A 9,426-nucleotide genomic window follows, 5' to 3' on the forward strand; every position below is an offset into this window, starting at 1 on the left:
GGGATATAGTACACACTACTACTGTTGTGGGGATTCTTCACAGCCACATACAGAACTAAGCACAAGAAAATAGGATATTGGTATTGGGAGGCTGAACCTTCCTCACACCTCAGTCAGAACCCACAATCCCCTAACCGACTAGATATAGTGTCTCAGGTCCCCCAACCCCCCACTCGAAGATACCCAAGGATTACACAACTCAGAACATAACACCCTTTCGCTCACTCACTTGTTTAAGTCCACCACCACACCAAGAAATACCACAGAGTCTATGTGTAAGTTCAAAAGGTTTATTTTCAACTAACAAGCTCTGTACGTTGTTCTATAATTCAGTATACTACAGCCAGCTCCAACAGCAAAATGCATAAGAATAAAACAATAAAGATTGTTACAAGTGCATAGAGAAGACATAATATCTGTGTGAATTCTCGGAGACCCCTCACCTTAGAACATAGAAGTACTGGTGACATGCATCATAAGCTCCGCAAATTTCTGGTTCATAGAACGGAATCTTCCGCCTGTTATGACAAAATGGTATGCGTTAGATAGTATAATGCAATGCAAGCATTTCTCAGTCATGCCAAAAAGTGTAACATGATATGACTAAACAATACGAACTAACCACAACTCCATAACAAAGTGGCTTGTTTTTCGACCTCTTGTACGCAACGCTCAGACCGTAGCTGTATGAGCTCATGTGGGCTCAACGGCGTCTTACACAACAAGCTTCAAGCTAACATGCGCAAAAGACATGAAGCTAAAATGGTTGCATGACTCAGGCTAACTTTGCAAAGAGTAGTAGAGCAGACTATAATGACCCTAGGGACCATAATACTACTAGTGTCTACTGACTCCAAGCTAGTAGTACCCGATTTGGACTAGTGATGTATGTTGTACATGTATGTATTAACTTTTTTTTTCAATCTTGCTAGTGAAAAAGAATAAATAGGGGGAGGTGTAAAGGCATCTAAAAATGTGTAATGTTTTTTCTAGGCGTACTAACAACCACCAGTGCTGGGGCCAGAGGCGATGGCGATGCGGCCATTCCGGAGGGGGCAGGAGATGCAGCATCTGCAGGAGCTACAGGGGGTGAGCCAGCAGCAGTGGCGAGCGGTGGTAAGTTATATTCCTTACTTATTGACATTACACTAGCTGGAAGGGTGTTCAATTCACTCACTGTACTGTTGAGACTTAGTAAGTATGAAGTTGTAGTGAACATTATACAACGATGAAGAAGACACCCTTCACTTAGCATTAGGAATAGCATTAGCAGTGTGAGTTGAGTAACCAATGGCCTCTTCTATCTGACTCCAACTCAGCTGTGAATGTTTTATGGAGAAGACTAAAAGACAGATCAGATGACCTTGATGGATGTGTTGAACAAAAAGGGAAAGAAGGATGGGAGGAGGAAGGACGGGTGAGATGTAATATGACTGGCAGAGAAGGATACCTTGGAAGCTGATAGGAATCAGATGCATGGGTTGTTGAAGGATGGGTGGAAGGTGAAAGAAAGGATGCCTGCCTGGGTAAGTGATATCATATGGCTGGATATTGAATAGCAAAAATCATCAGCGGTGTTTGGGTCAAACTTTGAGCCAAGGCAAGTAAGGAAGAACGCATGAGTGGTTGTCGGTGAAACAAACTAAGGTTTGTTGAGAGATTAAAAAGAATGATAGACACTTACTTTGATGGATGGATGCCTGGATGTATTCATCATAGATAGCATAGGTGGAGACTGTCACTGGATGCAGAATCTTAGTTGAAGAGATAGGAAAAGAAACCGTGCCAGAGAAGCAAAGCAGAGTGGAATATAAGTTGTATGTTCTGAATACTCCCTTGACTCACAGTACTTTGCAAACACATCATATATATATATGTGTATATATGTAGTTATCAAGCGCCATCCTCCGACTCCGAGGACCACTCTCTACCTATGTTAATTTATTTTTGACTGTGTCAGCCAGCTTGCAAAGTATGGCCTATCTGTTGGTTACACAATAAATCAAAACAAATTACCTTCTGTGGTCATCCCATATGTAAGCAATGATCATTGGATCAGATATATAATCTGCCTTTTTGTAGTAGCCAGGGCAGGGTGAAAGTAAAATTGAGCAATTGTCCTTCATGTAACAGAGAGAGTATGGCCAGTGCCACCAATAGAAAAATACGAGCTTCCCCAACTGCAGACTGTAGTAAATAAAACTAACGTGAGTCTGCATCATGACTCGTATGTTTGTCTTGGGCGCAAGCTTAGCTAACTGAGCTGGCATGCTGGCTACCAAAAGGCTATGTAATTTTGCTAAACTAGAGATAAGAAGAAGACAGGTGTACTGGAGTCCATAGTGCTAGTATCATGCCTGAAACTCCCACAAATGATAGAGGCAGAGGAAGTGGGAGGATAGATACTTACCACAAATGTTATGTACTGTGCTTGCTAGTGCTACTGGGCCACTATGTGTTGAATTAATTTTGTGTTACTGTTTTGCTAAGAGTATTGGTTACAATATTCTTTTTCTTTCTTGATATAGATCCTCCTTCCCAAGAAAAACTAACAAGGAAGGAGTTGGCAGCCATGGCCGTTGCTGGAAACTGGAGGCCATCTGCCAAGAGTACCAGCAGCTGGTGGCTTAGGTGTAGGAAGATGAGGAGGAGGCAGCAACAGCTGCAGCCTCCTCCAATGCCCCGGTCCCCAGCCAGGCCCTGCCTCCAGTGGTATGGCGCCGCGGTCAGGCAGCCACCCGCCGCCGTACTTTAACATCAAGCACTGCTGCCCCCCACCCTGGATGTAACTGCAGGGCATTTCGCCGCCATATGCTCCTCCGAAAGGCACGCCGAGAGGAGCACCTAGAGGAGCGGGTCAGGATCCTCACGGACAAACACTTAAAAGCCCGCCGAATCTAAGAACTATGACCCCATTGGATTGTCCCTTTCTTTTGTCTTTTTTTTGTGGGTGGGAATTGGGCTTTGGGGTTTATTATTTATTATGGACATTGTTAGGACTTTTTTGTTTTGGACATTGGTTGGGGTTAGGGAGAGGGGTGGGTCAGGTGTGGGATAGTTTATTTTTTTGTTAGGGTAATAAATTATATTTATACTTAAACATACAATGTTAATGTTTAGTGGGGGGTTACTGGTTTATGAATTTATGTCACATGGTTTCCCTGCTGCTGCAGGGCCGCAGCAAGTGTTTGATTTAAATAATCTGCCGATTTTGTAATACACAAACAGATAGATGCAGTACCCCTCACTGAGTTATTTGCCCTACTATACTAGTACTGTCAGTCTCTTCTCCTGGTCCATTATACCTCCCCAAGCATATCTTACCTGTGATTGATGATGATTAAGTTAGGCACAGCGTTGGCTGCACGGTTTCCCAAGAGAATGGAGAAGATGCCACGGTTGTGGTGGTAGTAGTAGACACTGGTAGTAGCATTTGCAAAAAAAAATATGAGACAGTAACTTGCATGAGAGAGACTGTGGGAGGAGTAGTGGAACGAAGTAAAGTACAGTATACAAGAAGACTGCCAAACAAACAATAATATTGAAAATGCTAAAGTAAAATGAAACATAATGGTGGCGGGGACAGCCTGGTACAAGAAATTACAAAATGTAGTTGTGTCGAGTCACTTAACACAATCGTAATTCGTAACCTTTACTGCTGTGTAGTAGGATGTTGATGATGAATCCAATCAATGCCGGCAATTAATTATGATGTATTAGGTCCCTTTGGAAAACAAATTGACTTGCACATAGACGGAGCATGGGTGGGCAAGAAGAAGAAGATCCTCGCCCTGCCTTGAAATTAAATTAATGTTGATTTCAACACATCTGCCCCAGCAAGCGTGTGATCAATTGTTGGTGTACATTCAATATAGTCACAACTCAATGTAAATCACACAGCCTGGGGGAAGAGAGTTAGGGTTTGATGAATGGATAGGAAGGGGTGTTTGGGGAAAGGTTTGACAAAGAAAAACAGTACGCATGGACACACAACAAAATCAAAATACAATCTTGGCAGACGACCATGATCTTATCCAATAAATCTATAAAGGGAGAAAAAGGAAATGCATGCATGATGAAGACAACTTGATGGTTAATGAGTAGTACTTACTAACTTCTACTAGACAGTTAGACAGTACAGGGCAGCAGTATATCAATATGCAATTTGCCTTGACTAATCGCCATCAGGGAGACCCAAATTACATGTTGTACCGGGCTTACTTTTAAAGATAGCAAAGAAAATGAAAAAATAGTTGTAGGGATCAATTAGCAAATAAACAACAACACACAGTCGTAATGTTGGAAGAGAAAAATAGAATCAAATTAATTAAAAGATGATGAATGATACTAAAGTTACTGTATTATCCTGGTCAAATTGTGGAGTTGCATCTCGTCATTCCTCTTGGTCCTCCCTTCCATGGACTCTCCACACATCAATCTTGGGTGCCACTGCCTGCCTGATGCGGATTGGTAAGGTAAGTTGTTTCTCCCAGTAGTATAGCACAGGGTAAAGGCCGGCCTGTAAGTGTAGATGGAAAAACAAAAGGGGTATTGAAAAATCAATGAATCAAAAAAACATCAATTACGGTGGAGTGCAAGAAGAGAAGAGAGAACACTTTCAGACTGAGGCGGCTTGGATACATCGTGTCTACTCTGTTTACAGCATTAAGCTACAACAACAAAAGGGCAGAGCAGGCCCACAGCACCGGGCCTTGACCCAACCTCCATTTAGCTTAGATTTTGACAGAGCCAGACAAAGGCATATAAAGCAACCTAGCAGTTTCAAAATTAAGTGACTAAATAAATGCACAGCTGTCAGTCATACCACTACACTCGACTACACCACTACACGGACATGTAGGTCTGCTGTGGTTCTTGTTGAATTGCTGTGTCTGTTTACCTTTTAGGACACTTCATCAATCAATCAATCATCTCCGATCCTACTGACTGACTGCGAAGAGTATAGTATGTGTGGTCATCAACCATGATCATGGGGTCCAATTCAGTCTGTAGTGTACCGAGTGAGTCCAGAGTCCATATTCAAATATCCAATGGATCGCCCTACAGTAGAAGTACAAGTTTGTTATTACACAACAAGTCTGTTTACAGCATTAACCTGAATCAGGACTCATATATAGCAACATAGTATTTTCCAAAGTAAGTAACTAAATCAACACACTGCTGTCAGTAATACCTCCACTACTACACTCTTGACTAGTACTACTCGACTCCACCACTACACAGACATGTAGGTCCGCCGTGGTTAATGACTTATTTACCTTTATGCCACTTGATTTGAAAGTAAACGCTTCAAGTTATTATTCCATCAATCATCTCCGATCCAACTGACTGACTGTGTGCGAAGATAGTATGGTCATCATCATGGTGTGGTACGTGTTGTCCAACTCCAACTCAGTCTGTAGAGATTATTTCCATATTCCTTATTAAAAAATTGCAATGGATATTGGCATGCACCTGTAGTAGTAGGAGTACAATTTGGTTATTGAACAACAAGAAGTGAAACAATGACTGTCACTTGAGTCACTTTTAGTTGGTAGATTAATTACTAGTAGAGTTCGACTTCATGCACAGCATCAACACAAACAACAGAAATCGCTCAGAGTCAGCAAGCATCCAATGCATGCCATCATTCCCTATCTTGCTCTTCTCTTTGGCTGTCAGATGCCTAGTTCTGACAGGTGTGTGTTTTTTTTAACGAGGCAGTGGCCTCATTATTACACCACATTCATTTTGAGTGTTAGGCGCTGTTTCGAGTTTCTTCTTATTCATCTGTGGCACTTTGTTGCAGTTGAAGTTGGTTCACATGGTCAGCGCTGTGATGATGGGCAGTGGCCTGGGTAGCAGTTATTGGTCAATTGAGTTTGAAGAAATGTCAGCAAAGTTTCTTCGATGAGTCTTGTCTTTCTCTGCCAAGTACCTTCTGTTCTGACGGTGATAAACTTTGGATGCCTGCAGAGGCTGTAGCCTTTTGACAGTGATGAGTTTACTTTTGGATGCCTGCCGACTGGCGAAAGCCAAATTCTGACAGTCAAGAGTTGTGGATGCCTGCAGAGGCGTTAGCCTTCGAACAGTGATGAGTTTCTGCTTGGAAACAACAGGAGGATACCTATAGTCATGTTTCACTTCTTCTGGAGGGACTGTTAGGCGCAACATTTCATCTGCTATTCTCCATCCAATGTCTGGCTTGATGGAAATGCATTACTGTTTAGGGTGAGTTAGGAAGATGGAGCAGGACTCTGAGGAGTGGACAGTTAAATGCACAGAGGTGCAACTCCAATATTGAAATAAAAAGAGAAGACAGTGGTGATGGATTTGTTGTGAATTGATTTGAACCAGGAAGACAGATACACACACAAATAAAGGAAGGAAGAAAGTAACAATTTGAAAGCCTAGTTGTCAAGGAAGAGGAGCTCATCCTCAAACCCTGGTGGTTCGCCCAGAAGTAGGTCATCTAACACACTACTTCGGTCATCGAAGTCGTTCTCCTCGTCCTGCTGTGATTCAGGTATTTTGTACTCCGGTTGTATAAAGTGCTGATTCATTTTGATCGTGGTTAACCCCTTCGATGCTCATGACGAGCTGAACTCATCATGAGGCACTGTTGAGCTGTGATCATGACGAGCTGAGCTCGTCATGAACAAAGGGATTCATAGAATATCAGCACAGGAGGAAAATATCTCTAGCAGCCAAGGTGTTAACCACTCCACGCTTTTGGGCGAGGGACTGGCCCTTTTCAAAGTTAAAATGGCACCAGCAGCACTGAAAACACGCTCAGAAGAGACACTTACGACAGGGGAAGCCAGATACTTTATCGCCAGCCTGCTGAGCACTGTCCATTGGCTTCTTTTTCCATACCAATACACCAAAGGGTTTCGATCCATGAAGACCTCTGTTGGGTCATCCATATAGGCCTGGACCATCTGCTCAATGTTCAGGGGTGTTCCGATGTGATCGGCCTCTTTTGCCTTTGCATCAGCACTGGACTTACCATACCTCTGCCATAGAAACCAATCAGTTGCCGATTGTACTGTGGCTGATGATCCTGTTCTTGCTGTTGATGTTATTGGTAGTGTTGGTGACTGCTGGGAGGCAAACGCACTGTCCTCATGCTCTGAAGTAGAACTTGACTCGGGATGCCCTGTAGTACTTGTTCTGGCCTGGGGCCTCAAATTACCAGCCGTTTGTTTTTCAAAGTCAGTGGCTTGCTCAGCTATCAAAGTTTTGTACTTGGCAACATCCACTTCTGAAAAAGGAATTACTGCCTTACTGTTCAGAAATACTTTGTACCGTGGATCCAAAATTTTGGCAGTAATGTAATGTGGATGTGACACAATGTTATTTTGAATCTTTGTATTTTCAGATAAGTGAACGGCTAAGGAGTCCACCAAATAATATGTGTCTTGGTTGTCCTCCACACCTGCGTACGTTTTAGACACCTCCTTCAAGAGTTGCTCTAGCATATTCATAAACGGTCCTCCTTGCTGAATGCCGGCTGGTGTAGGGGATTTAGGGGTGGAAATCATGCGGGAAGATGCGCGTAATCTTTTCCAGTGTTTGTTCTCTCTCGGCTGAGAGAGTGGAGTACGTCGCCGAATTATCCCGTGGAGATCCCTGTTGCTCGGTTCCAGTCCGTGAGTACCTTGTGGGGAATTTGAAAGCGGTAGACTGCGGTATTCCGCCTCATGGTGCCGTGTTCCCTGCCTTGTTTTCCTGCGGCTTTCAGCAGTTTCCTGCGGTGTCTGGTAACCGCTTGTTGCCGAGAAGCCGGAACTAGTTGCCTTTCATTTTAGTTCAGTTTCTTCGCGGTTTTCCCCGCGGAGGATTACGGCGGTGGTCGCAACCGCGTAATGCCGTGAGCGGGTCTGGGTTTATGCTGCAGCGGAATTTAGCGATGGTCTCAAACGCATTTTGCCGTGGGGAGTTTTTTTAATAATTTTCTTGAGAATCGGAAATACTTCTTTGTGGTGGAGTGCAGCGGTGGTCGCAACCGCGTACTCTCGTTGCAGAGAAAGGATTGTTACTTCTTTATTGTCTTGCTTCCGCAATTTCTGAGTATCTGTCTTGTACATTCTGACCCTATGACTTGGGATATGTCCAAACATACACAGTGGTGAAATCAACCCTGTATAGCTCCAGTGGAGAATATTCTTTTGGGACAAATAATTATTTAGGACGGACTCTTACTATTGGGGGTCTTATATAGGACTAGGGGTAGGGGACATTCAATAGTATTGGATGTTTAGAACCATAAGATTGAATGCGTTTACATTTATGCTTTTGAATGCTTTTCATTACAGGTAAACTACACCATGCTGATTGAAACATATTCATATTCGTTTTTCGTTTCAAAAACTTTATTCGATACATAAAATGAATCATAAAAGTATTGAACATACAATTCATCTTGCCTCATAGTGTTAAAAGGAATGCGAAATTGTAAATACAATTATACCAATAAAAAGACATGATGATAACAGTAAGAGAAAATACAGAAAAATGATTTTCAGTTAAGAAATTTCTATACATGTGGTGCTACCCATAATTCTTCCTAATCTTTAATGAGATTCTAATAAAATTTAACATTGCACAGCAGATTTCCACAGAGGATAGTGATGATAAATATTCGTACCCTTCTTTATAAGTGCAAGGTTGTCTCCCCTTCAGGATTGGTTTAATAAACCGGACTCTTATCTCTTTATACAGAGAACAAAAAAGAACCAGATGTAAAGTAGTTTGCCTATCCCTGTTATTACAAGGACAAGGGGGCAGTCTCTCACACCATCCCCCTTGTTTCGGAAAGGCAAGTAAAAAATGAAGGGTCTCCAATCTAAACCTTGTTAAAAGGAATCGCCATTGCACGTTAGGGGTAAATGTTAAATAGAACTGTGGTTGGGGTTTACAGACGTTAACAATGCCGTTATCAATTACAATATCCATGGAAGGCTGGTTCAGTGACTTCAGATACTTTGCCTTTATGTCCACCTTATAATTCCCCTCGATTTTTTCAGGGTTGTAAAAATAGGAACTAAGTCCAATTTTGTTTAACATATTACAGACATAAGACAACCAGGGGATCTGTTTTGAGTTTTCCAGGGCCATGCAATCAATGATGATATCTTTAGTTAGTTGCAAATCTTCAGATTGCCAAATTTTACCCCATAACAGTAAAGGGGACAAGCGGATTGTATCGGAAACGCTGACCATGCCGATTTCATTGTGGCAGAAAGTGTTTGAGGAGCTTTTTGGAACTGATAGGACCCTTTTTATAAAGTTGTTTTCCACCACTTGTATCACAGCAGGCGTTTCAGTCCCCCACACCCCTGCCCCGTAAGTAGCTACAGATAAACATTTTGAGGTATAAAGGGTTCTGAGATGCATGATGTGCTTTTGCCCCAATTTGCTACA

This window comes from Lissotriton vulgaris, chromosome 3_1 (assembly GCF_964263255.1).
Source record: "Lissotriton vulgaris chromosome 3_1, aLisVul1.2, whole genome shotgun sequence".
NCBI lineage: Eukaryota > Metazoa > Chordata > Amphibia > Caudata > Salamandridae > Lissotriton > Lissotriton vulgaris.